General features: G+C 45.2%; 1 protein-coding gene across 6 annotated transcripts in view; it reads left to right on the forward strand.

Annotated features, from left to right (window-relative positions):
* Nucleotides 1-27,091, forward strand: part of PKIG (cAMP-dependent protein kinase inhibitor gamma) — an 88,339-nt gene that overhangs the window by 46,813 nt on the left and 14,435 nt on the right. For 3 of the 6 annotated variants that reach the window (XM_016937971.4, XM_016937974.3, XM_016937973.4), the window contains exon 2: nt 12,294-12,363. The gene's annotated coding sequence lies outside the window, so the exon portion shown is untranslated. Of the gene's footprint in view, nt 1-5,072; nt 5,226-7,595; nt 7,701-12,293; nt 12,364-27,091 lie in introns of those variants that run through there. The other 3 variants (XM_016937972.4, XM_016937968.4, XM_054674354.1) reach the window with 3 other exon arrangements.

The following is a 27,091-nucleotide window of genomic DNA, read 5'->3' on the forward strand; positions in this document are numbered from 1 at the left end:
GTGAGACGATGTATTGTTCTCCTTTCTTTTTTCCTGTTCTTCTGTATTTTCTTATCTTTTTACAATAAGCAATTATGATTATAATTGGAAGAAAACAAAATCTACTTTTATTCACAAATCTCAATCAATATACTTCTCAGTTAATTGTCTAGAAAAAGCATGGACCTTCTAACTGCATGGCACAGTGAATAAGTGAGTTGGAAATGGTATGACAGCTGAAACCTGCCTTTGATGGGTGATGAGCGATTGCACTGTACAGCAGCTGTGTGGACTAGAAAGTGGGTAGTGGTGGCCAGAATTTCTTTATTCATATACTCCTTCAATAGATATCCGTCAGTTGCTAGCTGATATAGTTTGGATGTCTAACTATATTGGTGGATAGCTGTTGGATGTCATGTTGAAATGTGAACCCCAGTGTTGGAAGTGGGCCCTGGTGGGAGGTGTGTGGGTTATGGGTACAGATCTCTCATGAATGGCGTGATCCCCTCCCTGCTGTAATGAGTGAGTTCTTGTTCGGTTAGTTCAAGTGAGAACTGGTTATTTTTTAATTAAAAAAAATTATTTTGGCCGGGCATGGTGGCTCATTCCTGTAATCCCAGCACTTTGGGAGGCCAAGGTGGGTGGATCACGAGGTCGGGAGATCGAGACCATCCTGGTTAACACGGTGAAACCCCATCTCTACTAAGCATACAAAAAAATTAGCCGGGCATGGTGGTGGGCGCCTGTAGTCCCAGTTACTCGGGAGGCTGAGGCAGGAGAATGGCGTGAACCTGGGAGGCGGAGCTTGCAGTGAGCCGAGATTGCACCACTGTACTCCAGCCTGAGACTCCATCTCAAAAAAAAAAAAAAAAAAAAAAAAAAAAATGCAAGGGACTAATGTGTGCACCACCATGCCCAGCTAATTTTTGTATTTTTAGTAGAGACGGTGTTTCACCATGTTGGCCAGGCTGTCTTGAACTCCTGACCTCAGGTGATCTGCCTGCCTTGGCCTCCCAAAGTGCTGGGATTACAGGCGTCAGCCACCGTACCTGGCCCTGGTTGTTTAAAAAGAACCTGGCACTTCTCCCTCTCACACTTGCTCTCCATCTTGCCATGCAACATTCTGGCTCTCCTTTCCCTCTACCATGTCTAAAAGCTTCCTAAGGCCTCACCAGAAGCAGATGCTGGTGCCATGCTTCTTATACAGTCTGCAGAACTGTGAGCCAAATAAACCTCTTTTCATCATAAATTATTCAGCCTCAGGTATTCCTTTATAGCAATGCAAACGGACTAACACTGCCTAACAAATTAATCAATCTGTGCCTGTGATTTTCTCATGTGTCAAGCAGGGATAATAATTATACCTACCTCATAGAGATCCTTATGGGGTTAAATGAGGTAATTTATATAAAGCAGTTAGAATACGACCAGGCACGGTGGCTCACACCTGTAATCCCAACACTTTGGGAGGCCAAGGCAGGCAGATCACTTGAGATCAGGAGTTCAAAACCAGCCTGGGCGTATGGTGAGACCCCCGTCTCTACAACATAAATAAATAAAATAAACAGAATATTACCTGGCATATGGTAAATATCCAATAATAGTTTTGGGGTTTGTTTATGGATTTCCTTATTTTAATAAGTATCTCATAATATGTACAAAATGCTGCTAAATTAGACACAGATCTTTTCCTTAAAAAGTTAGGATTCTGGCAGAGAAAAAAGACCTGCCCCCAACTAAATATGTGTCAACAGAGAAAAGGGTATGTTTCTTAAGAGAGAAACAGAGCATACTAAGGAAATTCAGAGGAAGGAGAGACCCCTTCTAAACTGGGGGTAAAGGGTGGAATTAAACAGCCAAAGTTTCCTTCATCCTCAAATGGAGCTGATACTGCTGTCTGTGAAAAACAGCCAAGTTTCCTGAAGGGAAGCCCTTTAAGAGGTGGTAGTGCAAGGGGGTTGTGGATTCAGGACTGGCACCACATGGTCCCTAGTTAGAGTGCAGGCTCTGCCCCTTGCTCCCGTGAGCCTTTGAGCAGGTTGGTTGGCTCACCATGCATCTGTTGCTACAGCTGTAAGATGTGAATATTAATAATGTCTCCTGCACCCGATTATTGTGAGGATGACATGAAGTGGTGTTTATAGAGTGCTCAGTGCACAGCTTGGCCCCAGCCCACATAAGTGTGTCCAGTATTGTCAGTTATAAGAAGAAATGAATGTGCCAGTGTTGCTATGGTTCTGTCTTCCGGGATTCTGTCACAGACGTAGAATTATTCCGTTCACAAGGGAAGTGATACAGAGTACATGTTGTTGAAGAAAATGATGTTGTTTTTATGAATGGGCTCCTTACTATTATTTTTGTTCAAGTAACAAAACATGATTCAAAGCACCCATCTTCAAGAGCCCAGCCTCATTTCCTGACGCCTACTCAGTCTTCTAGAATAAAGGCTCAGCCAAACAATAGCCCCGACCTCCAGTCCCTCCAAACTGAGTGTTGCTGCTGAGAACAGGCCTGACAGCTCTGGGTGGGCTTTTGTTCGTTACTCATCGTGACATTCTGGAGAAATACAGGACCCTTTTGACTTCCCGACCAATCTCTGACTTTCTTTCATTGTCACATCACCATTAGGGCAAAGGATGATGAAATGGTCAGAATTAGACAAGAAGTATTCAAATATTTTTCAATGTATAGTATGTGCCAGGCACATAACCCACACAAGAACCTTGGAGAGTAAGGCTGTTATTCTTCTCATTTTACACTGGGAAACCAAGGCACAGCAAGAAGGTCTAGGGACCAGAAGGAAGCCCACATCTCTCTGAGCTGTGAACGGCTGCTCTCTGTGGGTTACCAGGCTGGTGTTTTTGTTTTTTGTTTTTTGTTTTTTTTTTTAAAGACGGAGTCTCACTGTCGCCCAAGCTGGAGTGCAGTGGTGCAATCTCGGCTCACTGCAACCTCCATCTCCTGGGTTCAAGCAATTCTTCTGCCTCAGCCTCCCAAGTAGCTGGGACTACAGGAACACGCCACCACGCCTGACTAATTTTTTTTGTATTTTAGTAGAGATGGAGTTTCACCGTGTTGCCCAAGCTGGTCTCAAACTCCTGAGCTCAGGCAATCCACCCACCTCGGCCTCCCAAAGTGCTAGGATTACAGGTGTGAGCCACCGCGCCCGGCCAGGCTGGTGTGGTTTTTATTCCACAGCAGTCCTATGTCACATTATTGAAAAGCCTTCAGATTGACAAACTCCCTCCTAATGTAGCCTGTTTTCTTGGATGTTTTCTGATAAGCATCTGTGTTTTCTGAGAACTAATAAAAATTCTTGTTAAACCACAAATTACCACAGCCTCTTCCTTACCTATAGAGAGCCGCTTTCCCAGTAAAGCTCCGGTCCTACCTTCCCATCACCATCAAAGTGGCATTGAAACAGATCAGATCTGCTCCTTTTGAGAGAGTTAGTTGAAGCCCAGTCTTGCTTCAGGCCACACAGGATTTGGGTAGCAAAGCAAGGAAAGCAGCCTCTCTGACCTAGTGGCCTGAGTGTTTCCTTTCCCAGGCTGGCTGCGGCAACCACTTTGAGAAATGGCATTGGCATTGGCATGTGTGTGGCATGTGTGCTGACCTAGTTAGGAGTTGAGGCTTCATTTCTAATTCTGTCCCTTTCGTTTTGAGCTGTGTGACCTTGGGCATGTCACCTAACTTCTCTGTATATGTCTTCTTATCCAGGAAGGAGAGATTAATAATGTAGCCTCATAGCACTTATCTAATTCTCCTAAGGATGTTATGAGAATCAAATGAGATTATGTACAACGAGAGCAAACATTTATTCAATACTTAGTATGTACCAAATACTTTGTTTCCTTACATGTGTTTTTTAATTCTCACAATCCTAAAACAGAGGCACTAGTATCCCACTTGACAGTTAAAAAAGCTGAAGTTCAGAGAAATTAAGTCAGACAGGACTCAGATCCACATCTGTGGCTCCCAAATGATGTTCCTAACCACTATGCATGTCACTCGCTTCCCATTGTACACGAAAGTAGAGAGATGTTCTTTGTCTTTACCATCAAGCACTCTCCAAATGCAAGAAATGATCTCTCGTAACCACTGCTGTTCCATGTTGGTCCCTAAGGACACTTATAGCCTGTTACTTGTTTGTCTTATCTTGTAGTTTATGCTGCTGCTTTTCATGTCCCTAAGGACTTGTTCAGTGAATTCTTTTGGTTTTACTCCCAGAGAATCTGTTCATCTCCTTCATAAAGGGGGTTAAAGGTGCCCAGCTGAGCCTGGCATCTTGGGCAGTGGCCTCTGACTTCTCCAGGGTTCTTCCTTCCCTCAAGCATGTAGTTGGGTAGCTTGTAGTAAAATGCTCTATAATGCATTTGTTTATAAGTTCCCCAGTCACTGATTTTTACTCATTGAATCTCAGAAGTGGAAAGCACCAAAGCCAGCATTTTGTTGATAGGGAAACTGAGGTCCAGAGAGGGATGTGACTTGCTTGAGGTCATTCATTCAGTTGAAGGCCTGACCAAGACTGGAACCCAGTTTCCCAGGGGACAGACCAGTGCTGTTTCCAAGCCTTCCCCGGGGGCACACATCACCTCCCCTACATGAAGGACAAACTCATGTACTGTGCCCAGCAGGTACCTAGGAGACCTGGGAGAAATGAAACAACTTGGAAAATTGGGCAGGAAGAAAGAGATGGGTGTGGGGTGGGGTGAAGATCTCCACCCTAACTAGTATATTATATACCAAAGAAAGGAATTAAACACACAGGAAAGCAGACAACCCACTAAGAAGCAAAGGAATTTACCCAGGAACCCTGGCTCAGTGAGTGGATAGGAAGCCTTTTGTCACTAAAGCTGCAGGGTTGAAAATTGAAGGAAGGATATTAGGCAAGCATGGTGGCCTGGGATGCAGTTACAGCCCCCTGGCTCATTGTCCAAAGGAAATGGATCTCTCCCGTGGACAGAGAGGTGGAAACTGAGTGAGTGAGTTGTGTGGTTGACATCATCAGGCTGAGCATTGGATTACAACAAATGGGGACTTACTTGGCCCGAGACATGGGAAACACCCACTAAAACCTCAAAGTGCTTTTCATTTAGGAGACACGGGGAAGAGACAGAGAGGAGGGTAAAGTGAGAATCCTGCCTGCACCACAGGTCTGGACTGCTAACCTTGAATCCTGGTTTCTTAAATTCTGCCTCCGCTTCTGACTGAGGACCACTGGATTTTGAGGAAACTTTGGTCTTGTAAGTAGAACTTTACTCTCCTCCCCTGCCCAACACCCCCAGGGAGAAGCAGAGCTTGGAGGCAGAGCTCTCTGGAGAGCTTGCTTTCCAGCCTGTTGGCCACAAAATGTCTATTTTTATATAATGATATATGTGAGCTTGCTCTGAAAATTATGGCCTTGTCTGAAACTGCCTAAGGCTAGTCGGAGCCTCCAGTCTCACAAATGGGCTCCATTCAGATGCTGTTTCATTTTTACTCAAAGAACTTTGACAGAGTATTCAGAGCTTTAAAAGCAGCTCCTTGCTCCAAATATAGGTGAAGAAATAAATCTTCCCTAAGAAATTCGTGTTTGTAAAACCCTTTCTTTTTTTCTGATTACAAAGGTGGTATAATAATTTTTAAACATTCTAGAAAGAAAAGTCTCCAAAAGTAGTGAAAATTCCCTATTATCTTCCCCCTCAGGAACATGGTTGTTGTGTTAAATTTCAGTTACAGATATGGTCAGACTCCATGAATTTACCACATATAAACCCAGTGCTGCAGCAGCTGTGTGGAAAACTCCAAGATGGAAAGGGGTTGGAAATCTTTAACCTTGGGTTTGCGATCTTTTTATTGCTTCCTTTTAAAAATTTGCTGTTTATGCCTGGAATATAAACAGGACATGTAAGCCTTTAGGCATTTTATTTGTTGGTATCTGTTTTCAGGGTTTGAAACTAAGCAAGCTACTCTGTAGAGAGGGAAAGAGGGGGCCCTTGCTGTACCCAGGTCCCTTACTTGGTGGGTCCCTGAACTGAGGATTCCTAGGTGGCTTGAGATGGCTTGCAGTGTGCTAACAGGGGAGGTGTCCCCTCTTAGCAGGTTAAGTATATTTGAAAAGTTACAGCTAACGGGAAGATTTCAGCTTTAACAAAAAGCTACCATATATTAGAAGGGTCACCCAAGGAAACTGTCACCTTGGGCAAGTGTTTCACACTCTCTGGGTCTTGTTTCTTTATTTGTACCTAATGAGGGGACAAAACTAGATGATCTCTGTATTTCCAAATTCAGTATGAAATGAACTGTCCATATTTCTTTTCCCTTTGTATTGGGCCCTTATGGCTTTAGGAGCAAAGTACCCTAGGTTTTCAGTTTCCCAGAGTAGCTAAAAACGGGTGCCTGTAGGACAGTTAAAAGAAGACATAAAACAGGCAACATTAAGTTACTTCTGAGTTTTTATGGGTCTTTTTCAGATTAGGCGTTCTTGAAGAAAGAGAAAGAAAAAGTCTCAGTGGTAACTGTATGTGCACACGCATACACTAGCACGTACACTTGGGGAGAGAGGAAAGAAGGAATTGGCATTATTGAGTATCTCTTAAGCACTAGGCACTATGTTATGCTCAACCCTTTACAGAGCACTAGATGGTCAGTATTATTCCCTAACCCCATTGACTGAGGACAACCATCTACTTATATGTTTTCATATTATCCTGAACTAAACTGTATTTACATAATTACTGGCATAACTTCAATTCCCCATGTCTCCACTAGACCATCTGCACCTTCTCTGCGTGTCTGTCTAGCCCATCACTATGCCCCACTGCCTAGTAGAAAGCCTGGCACATAGGTACAAAGGAGACACAACTTAATTTAAACTTAAAGCCCGCCATCCTAGTTCCTCATTTGGCAAGAAAGAGGGAGAAGAAGGGGGAAAATCCCTCTATTTGCCCCTCTTTCATCATTTAACATAGAGCCACCCTCTCCTGCCACAAGGGAAGGATAGCCACAGCCAGAGTGCAAAAAAAAAAAAAAAAAAAGCAAAAGACGTCAGATCTTGAATTTTGAGTTTCCAAGGTGCCGGGTCTTGACAAATTAAGGTTTTTGCTTTGTTTTGTTTTGTTTTTGTTTGTTTGTTTTGTTTTCTTTAAGGGCATCAGAGACCCTAATCCTCAGGAAGTTGTGGTATTTAGAAACTATTTGTTTGAATTAAGGTCCTAGTTAATAAGAGGGTTCTCAAAGGCCCTTGGCACTTCTTTTTTTTTTTTTTTTTTTGAGACGGAGTCTCACTCTGTCTCCCAGGCTGGAGTGCAGTGGTGCAATCTTGGCTCACTGCAGCTTCCACCTCCCGTTTTTGTTCAAGGGATTCTCCTGCCTCAGCCCCTCGAATAGCTGGGATTACAGGCGCCTGCCACCACGCCCAGCTAATTTTTGTATTTTTAGTAGAGATGGGGTCTCTTGGCACTTCTAAAGCTGCAGTCTTCCCCAGCATTTCATCCCATGAAGGTGGACTGTTGCTGCCATGGACCCACCCATGGGCATGGGCAGTGGGAAGGCCAGGGCATCCTCTGCTTCATCCCAGCCCCGCTGGGATCTTGAGATTTGGGGTAATCAAAAAAGGCATCCTTTTTCCTAAGGTGGTGGTGAGGAGGTGATGTTCTGGAAGGAAGGTACCTAGACTTTGTGGTCCCTGCCAGGAAGTGGAGAGTGGAAATGTGGAATGCCTCACACTCCTCAACTAGGTAGGCCTTCATGTACCAGATGAGGGTGGCTTTCAGTTCTTGTTTTGTGTGTCAAAGTTGCTGCTGTTATCAGTGTGTGTTTGCTGATCTCTCCCACCTCAGTCACTCCCGGCAGTGAGTTTAGGGCATCTTGGGAGTGGAGGTAGGTTGTGGAAAAGATGTGTCCAGAGATCTCATTTGGCTTTGGTATCTTCCTGAAATAAATATCACACACAGGGCTGGGCATCTTGCATATGCTGACTTCTCTTAACCTTCACAGCAATGATGTGAGACAGAGATCATCTCCATTTTACACCTAAGAAAGGCACAGAGAGGTGCAGTGGATTGCCCAGAGTCTCACAGCTGGCAGGGGCTAGAGCTTGAGTTCCCAATGAGAACTGGTTGTCCCCGAAGCCCTTGAATATTTCACCATACTGCAGTGCCTTTTTCATATCACCTCCCTGGATCTCAGTTGCTCTATCTGTTAAATGATGACAAGTGAACTCTAGTCAGAAGTCAGAGTGGTGTTTTGGTTTTAATTTGAATGCCTTTAGGCAGGTGTGTTCTCCAGTTCATTACCATTTGCGCATTCCCCTGCACCATCACTTGTGCCCTCTAGTCTCCTGCCTGGCCCCTGGCCCCTGTGGGAATTTGCAGCCCTGCATCTGGTTGGTGTCCACCGTTTCTTTCGATTTAGACAATCTAGAGGGCAGTGAGAAATTGGAAAGGGGTAGCAGGTAAGAGCTCTCGAGTTCAGTGAGAAATTGGAAAGGAATAGCAGGTAAGAGCTCTAGAGTTCAGTGACAAATTGGAAAGAGATAGCAGGTGAGAGCTCTCGAGTTCAGTGAGAAATTGGAAAGGGACAGCAGGTGAGAGCTCTCGAGTTCAGTGAGAAATTGGAAAGGGATAGCAGGTAAGAGCTCTGCTTTCACCGCCTCCTAGCTGGGAGATCCTGGACTGATCACCTCACCTTATAGAACCTACTTCTCTTTCTGTCAAGTGGGGGGTCACAGTCATACTGACCTCAAAGGGGTGCCATGCGGATGAAATGAGATAGGGCTCATAAAGCACTTAGTTAGTACAAAAATACATGCTTAGGATTAGCTGCTCTCAATTTCCAGAAAGAGAATGTCAGCCAATGTACACAGGCATCTGCCCCCTCAGACATAGGATGGCATTTGCATGAGGAACCAGAAGTTATCTTTGAACTCATCATTTTGAAACCCCTGTGATGAACCCTGGAGCTGCCATGTCAAACCAAGCCTCAGCATTATTTCCTGTCACCCAGTCAAGTGATGCTGAACCTCAAATCAGCCAGCCAGTGCTGAGGCCAAAAGCAGAAGTGGGTGCTATTCTCTTGGGACCAGAGGACCCTAGCCCAGCCACTTAAGGAAGAAGCTGGTAACAGGTGCTGGCTGTGACAGACAAGAAGCTGAACTAGCCCAATTCACTCTGCCAAATGCTTTCACGAGGGGCCAGAAGCAATTCCTAAGTGGAGACTGAGGTGGAAAATCTAAAGTTCTGAGAAACAGGTATTAATCATGACCCTAGGCTGAGCTCACTACCTCCTGGAAATCCTTCAGAAATGTCTTAGGAAAACTTGGAGTACTGCTCCTTCAAAGAGTGGTTTCTTTGGAAGTTGCTGTGGGCTCCTATGCTGACTGATTATGAATTGCAGATTAGAACACATAATGTATCCGCTCTTACTGGAGGAAGCTGCATTTCCTAAAAGAAGTCTCTTTAATGTTTCAAGAAATTACAGGCTTTAGCTTGACTCTTCAGAACTGAATAATGGCCCTTCATGGCACCGAAGAAAGTATTTGGTGTATTCTTACTATGTCCCAGGAACCTAGGTCAGTTACTGTTTTAGTACTTTATCAGTGTAGTCTTTAACATTCCATAAATGTACATTGAGGACCTGTTAGTACTAAGCACTGGACTAGAGGACCAGGGTAAAGACACTGCCTCTGGTCTTGTGGAATTCTCTGTGCAACAAGGGAAGATAGACAGAGGAGTGAATAATTTTAATGGCATGTGAAAAGTACTGCGAAAGAAATATGCACAAGTGCTACAAAACACCAGACACTGGATCAGCATATTGTGGAGGTCCTGATCTTGCACTGGGTTGATTCCTTCTGCTGTCTCCCTACAATTCCTGGCTCTGGGAGCTTTGCCAGCATTTGCATTAGGGAGCAACTGAGAGCTGCCCCTGCTGAAGCACTCATTTCTGGCACCTTCCTATCCCCCATGGCTTCAGAGGGGTGGAAAGAACACTTCCTTACAAAATGTATGGGCCCCACCTGAGAGGACCCTGAATCTGAAGTCCAAAGTTGTAGTAAGGAAACAGAGGGACAGGTGACTTTTGTAGTCTAAAATCACCACTGATTTTCCGTTGGTTTGTTTTTATAACATTTATTGTGGATTTTTTTTTTCTGATTGCAAAATTAGAATATGTTCAAGGGAAGAAAAGCTAGATAGTACAGAAAAACACACTTAAAATAAATCATCACTCAGTGATTTCACTTCTCTGTTTTTGAATAAGGGCCTGTCTCCCAATCCCCCCACCCACATACCGCTGTATTTCAAGTTTAGCTCTAATTTTAATTTCTCCCTGGGCAAAGTCTCATGTTTGTTTGCATATCTCAAAGGTGCTTGTGTTCTGGGCTCCAATCACTACTATCTGCAATTGGTTAGAGCCTGCGGCCATCATTTATACTTTCCTGGACGTGTGCGTAGATTCATCTACTGCTAAGAACCCTTTATGTGTTAGGCATTATGCAAGGTGCGGTGGGGAATGTCAAGGTAAATAAGACTTTGAGGTTGCTCACGGCCGGATAGGAAAAAAAGACTCAGATAACATGAACACATTGTGAAAATGTGCCCCAAGATGGGGACAGAGTCCTGTAGAAAGCCTAAGAGATTGGAGGAGCAGTAGCATTTGAGCTGAGCCTTCAATAAATTTTTCATGTATTTAGCCAATATTTGTTGAGAACCTAATATCTGCCAGGCACTGGGCAAGGTGATAGGTGGATGATGTTAAAATAACAGGCATGGCCTTTACCTGCATGAAGTTTACAAGCACAAATGGTGGCGTTAAGAAGTCAATAAGCAGGGGGAGTGAAAGAGGAGAGTGTGGCTGGGGTCTTCCTTGAAAAGGTGGTATTGAAACTGAGAAGAGGGCTGGGCGCGGTGGCTCATGCCTGTAATCCCAACACTTTGGGAGGCCAAGGCGAGTGGATCACCTGAGGTCAGGATTTCAAGATCAGCCTGGCCAACATGGCGAAACCCCGTCTGTACTAAAAAAATACAAAAATTAGCCGGGCGCGTTGGCGCGCACCTGTAGTCCCAGCTACTTGGGAGGCTGAGGCGGAAGAATTGCTTAAACTTGGGAGGCAGAGGTTGCAGTGAGCTGAGATTGTGCCATTGCACTCCAGCCTGGGTGACAGAGTGAGACTTTCAAAAAAAAAAAAGAAACGGAGTCACTTATACCAAGAGTAAAGGAGGGAGAGGGAGTAAAGAAGGGTGCTGGATTATTCCTTCCTTTGCTCATTATTGATTCTAAAAATCTCACTTATTTTCTGTATTCAGTTTCCTTTCTATTGGAGAATATTCTTGGGGTCTGTGAATGGTAAACTTGCCCAGTCTTTGTTTGAAAATATCTTTTGCCCTCACACTTGATATGTTAGCTAGATATAGAATTTTTTGCATAGCATGTGTAATGAATGTGAAAGTTATACATGCCTCTTTAAAAGTTTTCAATCAAAACAGAAATAGATAATGTACAAAGTGAAAGTCTTTCATTTCTTTTCTCACAATTTCTCAAAAGAGAATAATTTTTTTCAAAAGAGAGAAGTTTCCCAGGGGGAACCATTGATTACAGTTTGCCCTTTTCTATATATACTGAAAATTGTTTAAAGTGTAAAGTATGTATACTTTTTAAAAATGTGCACGTACACAAATGCTGTACTTTTTTTTTTTCTAAACATAAATAATCATGTTCACATTTGAGCAGGACACAGTAGTTCACACCTGTAATCTCAGCTAGTCAGGTGGCTGAGAGTGGATGATTGCTTGAGGCCAGGAGTTTGAGGCTACATTGAGCTATGATTGCACCAGTACACTCCAGCCTGGGGACAGAGTGAGACCTGGTCTCTTAAAATTAAAAAGAAAATGTAAAGTTCTTTTTTTAATTAAAAAATGATAATATATGCAATTTTACAATATGCTTTTTAACAATCAAGCATGTACTTTTTTCCACATCAGTACAATGAAATCTCCTTCATTCTTTGAAGTTGCTGTATAGTTTCTCATGATATTGATACACCATAATTTAACTATTTTTCTATTAATAGACATTTAAGTTGTTTTCGCCCCTTGGTTTTGCTACTATACAGTATTTCACTGAGTATCTTTTTACTTAGGTAAATATATCTGTAGTATAAATTCCTGGACATTTCAGGAATGTGACGTGTCTAGGAATTTGACCCCAAAGGATATGTATGTACATTTAACAAGTTAATAGATATTGTCAACTTGTCTTCCCAAAAGATTGTTTCAATTTATAATCCCAGAGTATGTCTGGCTCTAATTTTTGTTTTCCTTCTGGTTCCTTAGAATTCCCGTACTGATTAGTCAACAGTGGAAAATCTGAAGAGATGCAAGCAGGAAAAAGAAATTAAACCAGGTAGGTAGTGGCACTGTTCATACTCTACTGCCAGAGCAGCACACATTTTTGCCTGAATATCTTTATTTCTGGTTGAAGGAAGAAAATACGTAAGTTCCAAACTAAATTAGTGGGAGATTTTGACCTTATGAAGAAAAGGCAGGATGGCTCTTTTCAGAAGTTATATACATAACAGCATGCTGCAATTTCACAGTCAAGATTCTGTTTTCAGGCAGTTTTTTTTTTAATAGCATCAGAAAGACAATTTACCTTTGGTGGCTTAAGAGGGGATGGGTTTCCCGGCCATGTACTTAAGCTTAAGCAGGTGGAATCATACACAGGAGTTATTAGCAACATTGGGCCTGGTGCCAGCTTTCCTCTCCACCAAGTGTTTGCTGTAAAGCTGTTTTCACAAAGACCAGGGCACATTATGGGAATTTTCATTTTAATGCTGTAGTAGAGGAGCAAAAGCCAGCAAAACCCAACCCAAAGAAATGGGTTCGGCCCGGTAGTCTGGTGAGAAGGGATGAAGATGCAGTCCCTCCAGCTGAGAACAAATTGCCATTCAAAGAGCACAAGTGGCCCACCTGGCAGTATGGCCACCTTGGGTCCAGTGTCCATAGTTTATGATATCTAAATGTGTCTGGCATAAGTTAATAATTTTAAACTCAGGGTAACATAATAATCGACTTTTTACCTAAAGCAGCAGTATTTATCAACAAATCTGGTGAATTTCTTTGAATTGTCAAGTTGGAAGTACCGGGTCCACAGAGATCTTTTCACCCACCAGGCATCCATCAGCATCCATGGATGTGGTTGTTAAGGTATCAGAGTTGAAGGCTATTCTAGATTGGCCTACACCCACCTGAACCTTCTCCATAGCTGGAATTTTCACAAAGAGGCTAAAGAGCCTGGGGATGAGCGCATCGCTCTGAAGAGCTTGCCGAATCCACTGTGCATCTGTCCATAAGCTAAGGATGGTGTGAGGACTGAAAGCTGCATGGGAGAGAGAAGGTCTTGTGATTTTCTCTCTCTTCAGCACTGTAGGGGGCACACTGCAGCTGTGTCTGGTGCAGCTCAGTTTAGACTCCTGCCTCAGCCAGGAAAAGTTTTTTTCATTTTTGCATTAATTTAGCAGGTATTTATGGAGCATCTTCTATAAATTGGACACCAGATAACAAAGCAAAAGTGGCACAGTCCTTGCCCTCAGGAAGCTTGTGGGTCTGGCTGACAGTAGACTAGTAGCAGTAGTCTGCGGTAGGTCCAGAGGGCTAGTGGGCAGAGGGTGCTGCGGCTTGAAAGGTATGCAGGAGATGACTTGGAGAAGAGTGGGCGGGGACAGGCTGGGGGCTTGCGGAGCAGCACAGCGAAGGCCTGGAGGCTCGGGGGGCGCAGCACTCCATGGAAATTCCATGGGCCAAACACAGTGCAGAGGGGGTTCCCTGGCTGGAGTTGAGTCTGGAGGTGTCCGTGAATGAATCTGAACTTTATCCTGATGGCTCTGAATGGAAAGTCACTGGAGGGTTTTAAGCAGGGGAGAGTTGTGAGTCAGGCTTAGGAAGGAGACTGTCTAGCTTCAGTTTGGGTAAGGGACTGAGAGAGTTCTAAGGGACTGAGAGAGTTCCGCACTCTGCCTGGCCCACTCTCATCACCTCTCTTCTTAGCGCCTGTGCTCCTCCTTCCCTTGGAACTTCAAGAAGGCAAAGGACAGAGCCCGAAGTCTGAGATAAGATAGACTCCTTGGGGAGAAAAGAGGAAGTGGTGCTGGGTGGGTGGGTGGGGGCACCCAGTGTAAAGCAGAGCGTACAGGTTGCCTTGGACAAGTCACTTCACACCTATGAGCTTCAGCTTCCTTATCTATTAAATGAAGATAATAAGTATTACTCTTCTTTTCTCTCATCTCATGAGATATCATCATGATATCTTAAAATATCATGGATATTTTACATGCCCAGCTAGGGCTTCCAGAGAAATCTCTCTGTTTCGTTTGCCATGTAAGGATTTGTTGAAATCCTCAAGCGCACATTAAGTGCATCCTGTCGCTGCAGCTTATCGCCTGGGATGAGAGCAGTGAAGAAGCCCTAGCCTCAGGATCAGTCTCACAGCTCCCTCTCCCTGCAGCCAAGAAGGACCGGTCTACAGAGGGGAGGGAGCAAACACTGACTGAAGGCCAGGTGTGTGCTTGGCACCACCCACAGACAAAAGAGTGCTTGGGCAGAGCTGCTAGAACTATTATTTAAGCCATGTGCCAGATGTGATAAGCACTTACATCCTTCTCAGCCTCATTTAGTTTGATCTTATGAAGTACATATATATTATCTCCATTTGATAGATGAGGAAACCGAGACTCAAAGAGGTGGAACTGCTTGCTGGTAGTGACACAATTAGAAAGAAGGAGAAGGGCCGGAGTCTGGAGTTCGTGCTCTCTGACTTCTGCGCGTAGCATCTGCCATTCTGCTGGTGCTCCTTCAGACCTTTCAGACAGTGCAGAGGACACAGAGGAATCAAGGGACAGTTGTTCTCTTACAAACCTTGAAAATCCTGTACAGAGCCCTCAGATAACCAAAACGTGGTCCAGAACTGAATCCTGGGGCCAGCATGCCCATTTAGCACTTCTCTCAATCAGTCCTTTTCCCCAGGTGCATTAAACAGGGCAGCTGCCTTCCCACCATATGGGCAAACTGCTTGGCAGCTAGGAGTGTGCCTGCTCATCTCCCAGGCTGCTTTCCTTTGCACCTCAGCAAGGAGGGCAGGCCGTGCATCCAGGGAAGCACATAGTTACTCCTTCTGCCAGAAGGCCACCCCCTAATCTGGTTTACCGTGGACACTGAAGTCACTCCCTGTCTCCTGGCCATGAGGAAAACTCCTTTGAGAGGAGCCTCTGAAGCCAGTGGAGAGAGTAAAAAGTGAGAATCCTGCCCGGCTGAACAGGCAGTTCAGCCTGTTCTGGAAAGAGTTGAGGCTGTGTCCATACCAAGCCATTTAAAGAATCTGCCCAGTAGAATCAATATTGTCAAAATGTCCATACTACCCAAAGCGATCTACAGAATTAATTCCATTCCTATCAAAATTCCAGTGGCATTGCTTACAGAAATAGAACAAATAATCCTAAAATTCCTATGAAACCATGAAAGACCCCAAATTACTAAGGCAATCTTGAGCAAGAAGATCTAAGTTGGAGGCATCACACAACCTGATTTCAAATATTATAGGCTGGACATGGTGACTCACACCTGTAATTCCAGCACTTTGGGAGGCTGAGGCGGGAGTTCGAGACCAACCTGGGCAACATAGTGAAACCCTGTTTCTATAAAAGAAAAAAAAAAAATCCAAAAAGTAGCTGGGCATGGTGGCGTGCACCTGTAGTCCCAGCTACTCAGGAGGCCAAGGTGGGAGGATCACTTGAGCCCAGGCATCGCATCAAGGCTGCAATGAGCCGTAATCATGCCACTGTACTCCAGCCTGGCTGACAGAGTGAGATCATGTCTCAAAAAAGAAAAAAAATTATAATGCTATAGTAATCAACACACACACACACACACGACTATTACTCAGCCTTAAAAAAGAAAATCCTGACATTTGCAAAAACATGGTTGAACCTGGAGGACATTGTGCTAAGTGAAATAGGGCAGACACAGAAAGACAAATACTACAGGATCTCAGTTATATGTGGAATCTAAAAGAGTTGAACTAAGAGAGAGTAGAAGGGTGGTTTCCAGAGAGAGTAGAAGGGTTGTTGGGGAAATGGAGAGATGTTGATCAAAGGTTACAAACTTGCAGTTATAAGATGAATAAATTTTGGCGACCTAATGTACAGCATGGTAATTACAGTTAATAATACGGTATTGTATACTTGAAATTTGCTAAGAGAGTAGATCTTAAGTATTCTCGTCACAAAAAGTAACTGTGTGAGGTGGTGGATATGTTAATTAGCTTGATTGTGATAATCATGTCACAGTGTGAATATATAACATTTTTATTTGTCATTCATACCTTAATAAAACTGAAAAAATTTTAAAGAATCTGCCCAGGTCACAGGAAGCCATCAGTCATACCCTGAGCTGTTGTGTAAGCTCAAAGAGTATGGTTTATAGCATATGGATGAGTGCTCTTGTGCCAACGCTGGGCTAAACCTTTACATCCAGTGTCTAATTAGGTAGTTTCTGTTATTATCCGTGTTTTACCAAGGAGGAAACTGAGGCTTTTGGAGATTACATCATTTGGCCAATGTACCAGAGCTGGAAAGTTGCATAACTAAGATTTCACTTGAGCTTTTTTTAGCTCCACATCTTCTATTTTTTCAGCTACACCAAAACGACTTCTTTAATTTAGCTTTGCTTTTCTGATAATAGTAACCACCACCCTTTATTGAGCATCTTGTCATGTGAGCCAGGCATTATACATCCATTATTTCCAATCCCAGTAGAACCTTACAAGTAAAGTATCATTGTCCCTGTTTCACAGATGAAGAACCTGAGGTTCAGAGAGGTCAGGAATTTTGCCTCACAGATTTCATCTGAGACTAGAGTGAGCTCTCAACTATCATCCTGTACTTCCTTCATTCCTTACCTTTTCAGGTTCCTAGGAGGAAAGGACTCAAAAAAATTATGCATGAATTTCCTTTAATTTCACAACAACCCTAAGGGTTGGGGGTTGATATCTCTGTTTTACAAAAGAAGAAACTGAGGCTCAGAGATGTTAAGTGATTTGCTCAGCATCATGCAGCTAGCAGTTGGTGGAGCCCCGATTCATACAGGCTCTGACCCATAGCTTAAGCTTACTTGCCTCCCCCATTCCCACCCCTCACCCCTCTTCAGCTCTGTCTCCTTGCAATGGGGGCAGAAAATCCAGCCTTTATTTCTCCAGGTCCTAGTAGTCCTGGGAGTCTGGGGGATTTCCAGCTCCTTTGAATTCCCTCTTTTGGCCTCTACTCTGCCTCCAGCACCTCTCTTAAGAGTCCTTTTCACTGTTGTCATAGCAAGGGTCTCATCTGGAGGGAAGCTGCCTTGAGGTTGGAACTATTTGGCTGCTTATCAGCAAGGCTCCAGGGCCTTGCCATAGCAACTTTCCAAGCCACCCATCTTGTGACCTGTTCTGACTCAGGGCCCCTGGGAATCCCCTGGGTGCAGATGTTTGCAGTGACTAGGATGCAGCAGTCGGCTCCCAGGACTCTTTTTCTGGCCAAGGCCATTTTAGGAAGGCTTCTGTTCCAGCTGTGCTGGGAGAGTCGAGGTCCAGAGCCTCCAAACCTTAAGAATGCAGGGTTATGTGATGTCTAGAGCTGGAGTTTTTAGCCAGGGGCTTATGGGTTAAGAGCCCCCTGTGATCATAGGTATGGTTACACACACACGCAGAGAATATATACTTTTCTGGGCAAAGTATCTGTAGCTTCCCTCAAACTCTCAAATGTGTCTGTGACCCTTAAAGTTTAAGAACACTGGTCTAGAGAGAACCCAAAGTGTTGTGGGCCACTGTGCTCCCTTGGCCACCAGCCTCTCAGATGCCAGAATCTTGAGAGAGCACACCAGGCCTCTAGTGTTTCTGCTTAGGCATGAACTGGGATACAGTATCAAATATTGCTGAAGTTCACAATTATAACTATAAATGTACAGCTGTCCTTTGGGATGCCCCAAGTACTTTTATTTATTTATTTATTTTTTTGAGATGGAGTTTCGCTGTGTTGCCCAGGCAGGGGTGCAGTGGCATGATCTTGGCTCACTGCAACCTCCGCCTCCTGGGTTCAAGCAATTCTTCTGTCTCAGCCTCCTGAGTAGCTGGTATCACAGGCATGCACCACCATGCCTGGCTAATTTTTGTATTTTTAGTAGGGATGGGGTTTTACCATGTTGGTAAAGCTGGTCTCGAACTCCTGACCTCGTGATCCACCCGCCTTGGCCTCCCAAAGTGCTGGGATTACAGGTGTGAACCACTGCGCCTGGTGCCCCTGGTGCTATAAAAGTACAACTGTCCTGTGGATGCCCCAAGTACAGCCACGAAAATGCATGCCCAGCACCCCAAACATGTCAACATGTTTGAACATAGTATATTCACCCCATAAGTGGTAGCCAATTTTTTATTTTATTAAATTTTAAATAAATTAATTTTAAACACATTTTTGTTTTGTTTTACTCTTATCATTGTTATTATTTATTTGGTCAGGAGCCAGGAATCAGATGGTTATTTAGTCACTGAGTGATTAAAATCTATATGTCAGGAGCTGTGCTATATTTCAAAGATACAGTGACAAACAAGAAAGGCAGGGTACCTACCCTCTTGGAATCAGTTGGAATGGCAGATAATGAACAAATGTATCAGCATCATGCCTGGCTCACGGGACATTTCTGTGTGTATTTGTTGAATGACTGTTGAATGAATTTCGACTGCAGTCATTATTAGGAAGAAGTCAAGGTGCTGCAGGTGGCAGGCAAGGAAACTTCATCTCTTCTGGTGGGTCAGGGAAGAGGAAGAGGGACTCAGGCTAAAGGGCCTATGCCCCAGGCTGCCAGGAGTTACACAGGACTGTTTACAGGGGGCTGGCATTCCCATGAAGACTCAGTATCTGGAGGTGTGGGGGGAGGGCTGGAATACTGAACAACCAAGGGCTTAGGAACCTTGAGTAAATGATGTTAATGTGGGCCAGAGGTACGGATGACATCTACACTCTGCTCAAGTAGTGATGGTCCCTGGCTTGCAAACATGTTGCTCTTCCAGGTTCCAAGGGAGGCTGTTGTTCAACCGGTATTTACCTATGTAGCAAGTTCTGGGTTCGGAACCCTACTTCTCTCAGGAGGCAGGAAGGATGGAAGGACATCCCTCCTGCAGCTGGAGACGGCAGAGCCCCAGCCACTGCTGGCAGTGGCCGTGGACACACAGTGCAGTGTCTGAGCAGTGTGTGAAGAGACTCCCTCACTGTCTGAAGGGCTTCACTCACCCTACACTAGTGAGAAGCCTCTGAATATTGGCATGGAAGGGAAGCAGTCACATATTAAGGGTAAAATCAAAGTCAGAGCAAAATTTAAAGTCTGCTCTTTGCCCCTCAAGACCCTGAAAGGCCCCAGTGACTGTCATTCCACTCACCTCCTCTCCCATTCACCGCTCCCCAGCCCCACGGCCTCTTATTAGTCTTTCTGGGCAGCAGGCTCCCCTTGCCTCTTGCATGCTGTGCCCTCTGCCTCGCATACTTAGATGTATATGCAGAAGTGGTTTCTAAACTCCTCTCTCTCATCATGTGTGTGGGCTGTGATACCCAACCATCAGTAACAGCAGCTGATGAGGACAGTGATCATTAGCTAGAGAGCACACCCTCAGTCGCTCCACCCAGCATTATTAGAATAATAATTCCCCACCAGGTCCCCCCACCCGGCATTATTAGAATAATAATAATCCCCCACCAGATCCCCCCACCTGGCTTTATTAGAATTACTATGAGAAACTATCCTCTAGTGATTCTGTTAATTGTGATTTTTGCCCCCCTACTACCACTGGTTAAGAATTACGGGTTTATGAACTGAGCTCCCTAACTAGACCATGGACTTCCCTCAGGGGCACAATGGTATCTTACTGTTTTTGTATCTGTGGCATCTAGTCCCAAGCCTAGTATACACTGAGGGATCAGTGAAATTTTTCTGAAGGAATGGATGAATACTATAGAGATAATATCTTGCTTCTTTTCATTCTCCACAGTGTATTTTGGAGATGCATTTTATAGAATTAGAGGAACTAGAATTGACACAAACTGTCTTCAACCCATGAAAGTCTGTGCTTCCATGAAGGTCTCTGGAAAGCAGCAGAACAGTCCATCTGGATCACTGCTTGGTGGCTGGGCATTCTGGGTCCTCCCCGGGCCTCCTGCTGTGGATGTATGATCTAAACTTGCCGAGGCTCAGCTACACAGCAAGGTTCTCAGAGAGTGGCAGTCTCCATCCTCCTGTGAAAGGAGGGGCAGTTTTCCAAGGACTTCCTTGCTTTCCTGCCCTTCCTTCAGAGCTAGAAGATTCTTAACTCCCTTACCCCAGAGCTAGAAGTAACATTAGAGATTGCTTCAGTTATCCACTTCTGCATAATCCATCACCCCTGTTACTCAGTGGTTTAAAGCAACAGCAATAGTTTCTTATATCTCATGGTTTCTGTGGGTCAGGAATTTGGGAACAGCTTGGCTGGGCAGTTCTGGCTTGGATCTTTTATGCAGTTGCAGTTAGATGGTGGCTGGAACTGGAGCAGCTTGGGGCCAGCACCGCTGGAGGCTGGCCGGCTGCTGCTCTTTCCTGGCCGTCTCAGGACCTCTCCCCTGTGGTTACTTCATAGGGCCTGTTTGGGCTTCCTCACAGCATGGCCACCTCAGATTTCCCATATGCAGCTCAATGCTCTAGAGGCAGGTTTCCCCAGAGAGAGCTAGGTGAAAGCTGTATAACCCTTTATAGCCTCATCTTGGAGGTGACACAAAATCATTTTTGTTGCATTCTATTTGTTAGAGGTCATTAAGGCCAGCTCATTCGGGGACATTGAAATTAAACTCTACCTCCCGAGAGGAGGAATGTCAGATAATTTGCAGACATGTTTCAGAACCACCACAGAGATACCCAGTTTCCCCCTTCATTCCACACTTGAGAGTCCCGAGGTTTGAGAGGAAGAGCCTTGTCCAGAGGTGCCCAGCCTGGCATGGGCAGACCTGGAGTGTGACCCAGCCCCTAGGCCTTTGGCAGGCCTGCCAGGAAGTGATCTCACTTTCCCTTCCTTCCTGTCCCCTCACAGTAAGATAGAGACTGCCACTCTCTGGGAACCTTGCTGTGTAGCTGAGCCTCAGCAAGTTTGATAATACAGACACAGCAGGAGGCCTGGGGAGGACCCAGCATGCCCGGCCACCAAGCAGTGATACAGCTGGACTGTTCTGTAGCTTTCTAGAGACCTCCGTGGAAGCACAGACTTCCATGGGTTGAAGAGAGTTTGTGTCACAATTCCAGTCCCTAGCCCTGGCCCTATGTGAAGTAGTAACACCGCCCTGCCAGTAGGATATAGCTGCTGAGGAGGTAAGAGTTTTAAAAAATTCATACCCCAAAATAATTATTTTTACTCTTGCTGTGAAGTTAGATACCAAAGAGTAGAATGTGGTGGTAGAATCAAGAGAGTCAACCCAACATCACTGAAAAGATTCTGAAGGTTTGTATCCAGCTGAATATCCAAAACAGGATGTTGCTTAAGCATGGGTAAAATGCATCTGGGTGTATGTTTTAGACAGCCTTGTAGAATGTTTTCCAGGGACTTGCTTACTTTCTTGCCCTTCCTTAAGAAATGCCTTATTATGAAGCTGGGGGCAGGGGAAAAAGAAGGTCAGAAAAGGGAATGGGTACTTTTCATACTACATGCCAGGCATAATACTAATTCACTCCCCTGCTTTATAGCCTAATAGCACAGGCTCCATCTGGCTCCAAGCTCCCTAACCTTGCTGAGTTTCAGCTGCCTCTTTTGTACTATGGGATAATGATACTTTCTGTCATAGAGTTGCTATAAAATTAAATGCTTGTAAGATGCTTAGCACAGTCTGGCGTGCAGTAAGAAAGAACTGTATAACAGGCCAGGCACCGTGGCTCAAGCCTGCAGTCCCAGCACTTTAGGAGGCTGAGGCGGGCGGATCACGAGGTCAAGAGATCGAGACCATCCTGGCCAACATGGTGAAACCCTGTCTCTACTAAAAGTACAAAAATTAGCTGGGCATGGTGGCGCACGCCTATAGTCCCAGCTACTTGGGAGGCTGAGGCAGGAGAATCGCTTGAACCTGGGAGGCAGAGGTTGCAGTGAGCCAAGATCGTGCTGCTGCACTCCAGCCTAGTGACAGAGCGAGATTCTGTCTCAAAAAAACAAAAAACAAAAAACAAAAAAACTGTATAACTGTTGGCTCCAATTAATCCCCACAGCCACTTTTTAAGACAAGTGTGAGCCCTCCCATTTTATAGAGGGGGTGTCTGCAGTCAGGTGAGGTGCCCAGCATCATGTGCCACTGTAGGGACAGCAGCTGAGACTCTGAAGTCCTCGTGGCGTCCACCACACCACATTACCCTCCTGGCAGCTCTGCCAGGGCTTTCCTGACATGCAATAGTTGGGGGCAGAGGAACTCAGGAGGCTTTGTGCCCTACAGGAGCCCCATGTCAGGTCCTAGAGCAAGAACATTTGAAAAACCAAGGCCAGGAATCCATTTATCCACTTAGGAGGCTCTATAGGGAGCAGGGTTACAGAGAATGTTGTACACAGAGGAAATAGTCTAGTAAAGGCTTTGAGGTCAGGAATTAAATGAGGTTTGAGGATTTAAAGAGAGGCCCAGTGTGACCAGAGCAAAATGGACCAAGAAGAGAGCAGAAATGAGACAAAGGCTCATCTGCAGAGGCAGGCAGGGCCAGGTCAATGCAGGGCTTCAGGGACTGGCATCAGGAGAGTGGATTTCACTAGATGTGAAATAGAAAAGCATCAGAGGTTGAACGAAGCAGGGAAATTCCAGTGATCCAATTTCCATTTTGAGAACGTTACCCTGCCTGCCATATAAAAAATAGACCCTGGGCTAGGGGTGAGAGAGACACAGGACTCTGGTCAGGATCTCTGCTGAGAGTCCTGGTGAGACATCCCGGAGCCTGGGTGGTGCATGTGGAGGAGAGAGGTCAGCAGATTCAAGCTCTGTTTTGCAGGTAGAAGCAAAAGGACCAGGCTGGGCACTGTTGCTCATGCCTGTAATCCCAGCTCTTTGGGAGGCCAAGGTGGGAGGATTGCTTGAGGCCAGGAATTTAAGACTAGGCTGGGCAGCATCGTAAGACCCTGTCTCTACAAAAACATAAAAAAAAAAAAAAAAAAAAAAAAGAAATGACAGGACTTGGTAAAGAATTGTCCATGGGTGGTGAAGAAGAAGCGAGGTCAGGGATGGTCTCGGGTTTCCAGCTGAGCAGATGGTGGTGCCCTTGCTCAGTTGGGAAGGCCATGGCGAGCAGGCTGGTGACTTGACGTCTGAAGCTTGCAGTGCTGGTGGGATAGCCAAATGACACGCTCAATAGGCTGAGTCACAAATCTAGAACTCTTAAGAGAGGGTTGCAGCTCTTTGAAGGTCACCAACATAGATTATTTCGAGAAAGGATAAGAGCCCCTCAGGAGCAAACAGAAGAGACTGGCGTCCTAACACAAAGGTCCCGGCAGTAGCAGGTGCCTGTGCAGACTGGTTGGAGGGAGGCCCAAAGGGTGTGGTGTCTGGAAGTCCCATGAAGAGAATGGTCCGGGAAGAAATGAGTTGGAAGAGGAGGACAGAAAGGTGTCCCTGGGGATAGGCACCGTAGAAGTCACTCAGGACCTTGTCTGACTTGAGCATCTTGACCTTCCCTTCCTATCACTGCCTGCATCCAGGCCTGCTTGGGTCTAGGCCTGGCAGGTGCAGAGGCCAAGGCCCAGCCTCTCTGCCTCCAAACAAAGCCTCACCCAGGGCCACTCTTTGAATGGCAACGGGCACTGCCCAGGCAGGCGACAGGCTTCTCTCTGGTGACCTTGTGCTGGATGTGCCCCAAGGCGCTGGGTAGGGCTTTGCAGCCAGCCCCAGGCAGGCCACACATGGATAGAACCGGCAGCCCTCCCTTTTCCCAGGTTCTTGGAATGTTCTCATTTTGGGGCTCTGAGTTTTCTGTTGGCCTCAGTGCCTCTCTTTTCTGGCTTTCCATCACAGAGAGAAGCCGCTACCCTTGAAATTTGATGAATGCCTGTTCAGTAGGCCCTGGCATTTCTGTTTCCACGGCCCTTTTGTCCCTCAGAGAAGCCTTAGAGAGCATTTTGCCCACCCCTGATAAAACTTCTCCTATAAGACCAGGTCCCACTTCTGTGCTTCATGTCTTCTGCAAAAGTCTGTTTGCTTTTTGTATGGTTTCTGCAAATATTGAATTTTTGAAAAAGAAAAAAAACAGGAAATGACCTTTCTAGTATATTTGGAAAACAATTTGGAGCTTGTAATGGAATCTGCCTGAGCAATGAGGACTAATAGCTGCAGACTTGGAACAGACCATGTAGCTCTTGGCAGAGCCTGGGGCCTCTTCAGTTTACAAAGCTGGGGGGAGTATTAGAAACCCACGGGAGAAGTGGCTTCCTGTGGGGAAATGCCCAGAGCAGGTACCTGCAGGCACTGTAACCTCTGACCCCAGGGCCCCAAAAGGTCTGGGGACAGAGTATAAGGGCTTCACCCTTTGTCCTGGGCATTCAAGGTCAATCACATGTTTGGCAATCATCCAGATCCCACAAGATACCAAAACCTCCTGAGGATGAGGAAAAGAAAGAGCTTCATTCTTTAGCACCCGGTAGGGCTTAGGCTGAGCTAGGAGATTCTAGATTGTTTTTAGACTCAAATTGCCTGTTGGCTCTCTGGGTCCCTCTCTATCCAACTTTTCTGTAGATTTCAGCAAAAACCACCTCCTCAGAGAGGCCTTTCCTGATCATACAGCCATTAACTGAATGATCCACATGCAGAGAACCCTCTCCTCTTCTCCCATAGCACATACCATAATCTGTGATAAGATTCATTTACTTGTGCAGTGCCTTTTTCTCTTTACACATTATAAATATCTTTTTTAGTTTCCAGCATATACCCTATGCCCGGCACAGTGCCTGGCATATAGAAGTTGCTCAGTACATTGAATGAATAAATGAAATATCAAGACTGGAAGACTTGGAGGCCAGGTGCGGTGGCTCATGCCTGTAATCCCAGCACTTTGGGAGGCCGAGGCAGGTGGATCACTTGAGGTCAGGAGTTCAAGATTAACCTGGCCAACATGGTGAAACCCCATCTCTATTAAAAATACAAAAAAAAAAAAAATTAGCCGGGTATGTTGGTTCATGCCTGTAATCCCAGCTACTTGGGAGGCTGAGGCAGGAAAAGCACTTGAACCGGGGAGGTGGAGGTTGCAGTGAGCGGAGATCATGCCACTGCGCTCCAACCTGGGCGACAGAGTAAGACTCCATCTCAAAAAAAAAAAAAAAAAAGACTGGAAGACTTGGAGATCATATTTCAAACTTCATTATTTAGATGGTGGGAAAGGAAGCTGAGAGAGAGAAGGGGACTCATCAAGGGTCACCCTATTGCGCGGGAATTGAACCAGATCTTCAGCCACTGTTATGATGCAGGGCTGCACCTTCTTTGCTCTTCTTTCCCTGTAATCTAGAACATCTTCTATTATTCACTTGTTCATCAACTATTCATTGAGCTTCAAGTATGTGCAGGGCCTTCTGGACGTAACAGTAAACACACCAGCCAGGGTCACCACTTCTGGGGAATTTATATTCTTACCACACAACACCATAAAGCACCAAAGAAGGAAGTTTTAATCTTCTGTAGCACCGTTAAACAGAGTAAAAACAAAGGAGCTGAATGAAATGTCCAAAGGCAGGTTTTACTAACTCAGCCCCCAGATGAACCATCCTAATCATTTATTAATTGCATTCCACTTACATTCCCCATCACTTACTACACTTTTTGCATCATCATCTTATTGAATCTTCATAACAGCCCCCTGAGCTGCAGGGTGTGACTGTTAGCCCCGCTTTGCTGAGGTGAGGGGAGTTGTGCACGGCCTCACAGCTGGTAAACAACAAAGCTGGGCTGGACGAGCACCCTAGATGCCTTCTACCCTGCCACCCATTCCCCTCAGAGATTTGTAATGTCATCAGGGACTCCCAAGGGGGCAGTGTGATGTGGGGAAAAGAGCTCTGGACCGGGAGTTAGGACCGCTAGATCAAGAACCCTGGGCAAGTCCCTTGCCCTTTCTGAGCCTCCGTTTCCACAGCTGTTGATGAGAGGCTTGTCTAGATGAGCTCTGGGATGTCTTTCGGTTAGATTCTACAACAACTTTTCATTAATTGAACAGGTATTTGCCCTGTGATGGTCCTGAATGAATCAAAGCCGTCTCCCTGCTGGAGATAGGTCATGGGCTGTTGGAAGTAAAGGTTTAGAACTCAGGAGAGAAAAGACTGTAGACCCATGTGTTAGGGCATATTAGTAATCATATATTGAGAACATCCTTCCATGTCAATATACATAAATGGATTGGCCTGATTCTTTTTAATCATTGAAGGTTTCTGAACTGAGCATGAGGATGAGCCAACTGATGTTGGGGAATGTCCCTCTTGAAGTAGAGGACAGAGGGCTTGAGGATGAATTGGGGGTGGGGGTGGTGAGGAATAAGTGAGAAGACTGGGGGCAGAAAAGCCAGTTGGGGAAGGTTGTAATAGACTGGATAGAGATGATGAAGCGTAACTGAGGCCATGATTACTGCGTGGAGAAAATGGGAAGATGGACCTGAAGAGAGAAAATAATTGAACCTGGGTAATTGAGCTTTAAGGTGCAGGATGCCTTCTTAAAGAGAGGAAGAAGTCAGGCATGAGTTACGGGTAATAGGTTTTTGACTTGCATAATTGATTGTGGAGGTGGCTCCTGACTAAGGGAATGAATGAGAGAGAGTCCTGGAGGAGGGAGAGCATAATTTTGTTGATATCCTCCGGGAGGATTCATCTAGATGTCTGCAGCTCAGCAATGAGGGGATCGACATTGAAATGAATGGAAGATGATGTCATGAGAGAGAACGAGACGTGTAGAACAATTAGAGAAACATTAGAAGAGAGTAAAGGATGGAATTAAGGAGATATACAAGTAGTCAAGGTGTTGGACTAGGAGAATGTAAAAGAGCATTCTAAGAAGTTGAAGGCAGTTGCTTTACTGCCTGAGCCTTAGTTTCCTCATTTC

The sequence above is a fragment of the Pan troglodytes genome, chromosome 21, assembly GCF_028858775.2.
Source record: "Pan troglodytes isolate AG18354 chromosome 21, NHGRI_mPanTro3-v2.0_pri, whole genome shotgun sequence".
Taxonomy (NCBI): domain Eukaryota; kingdom Metazoa; phylum Chordata; class Mammalia; order Primates; family Hominidae; genus Pan; species Pan troglodytes.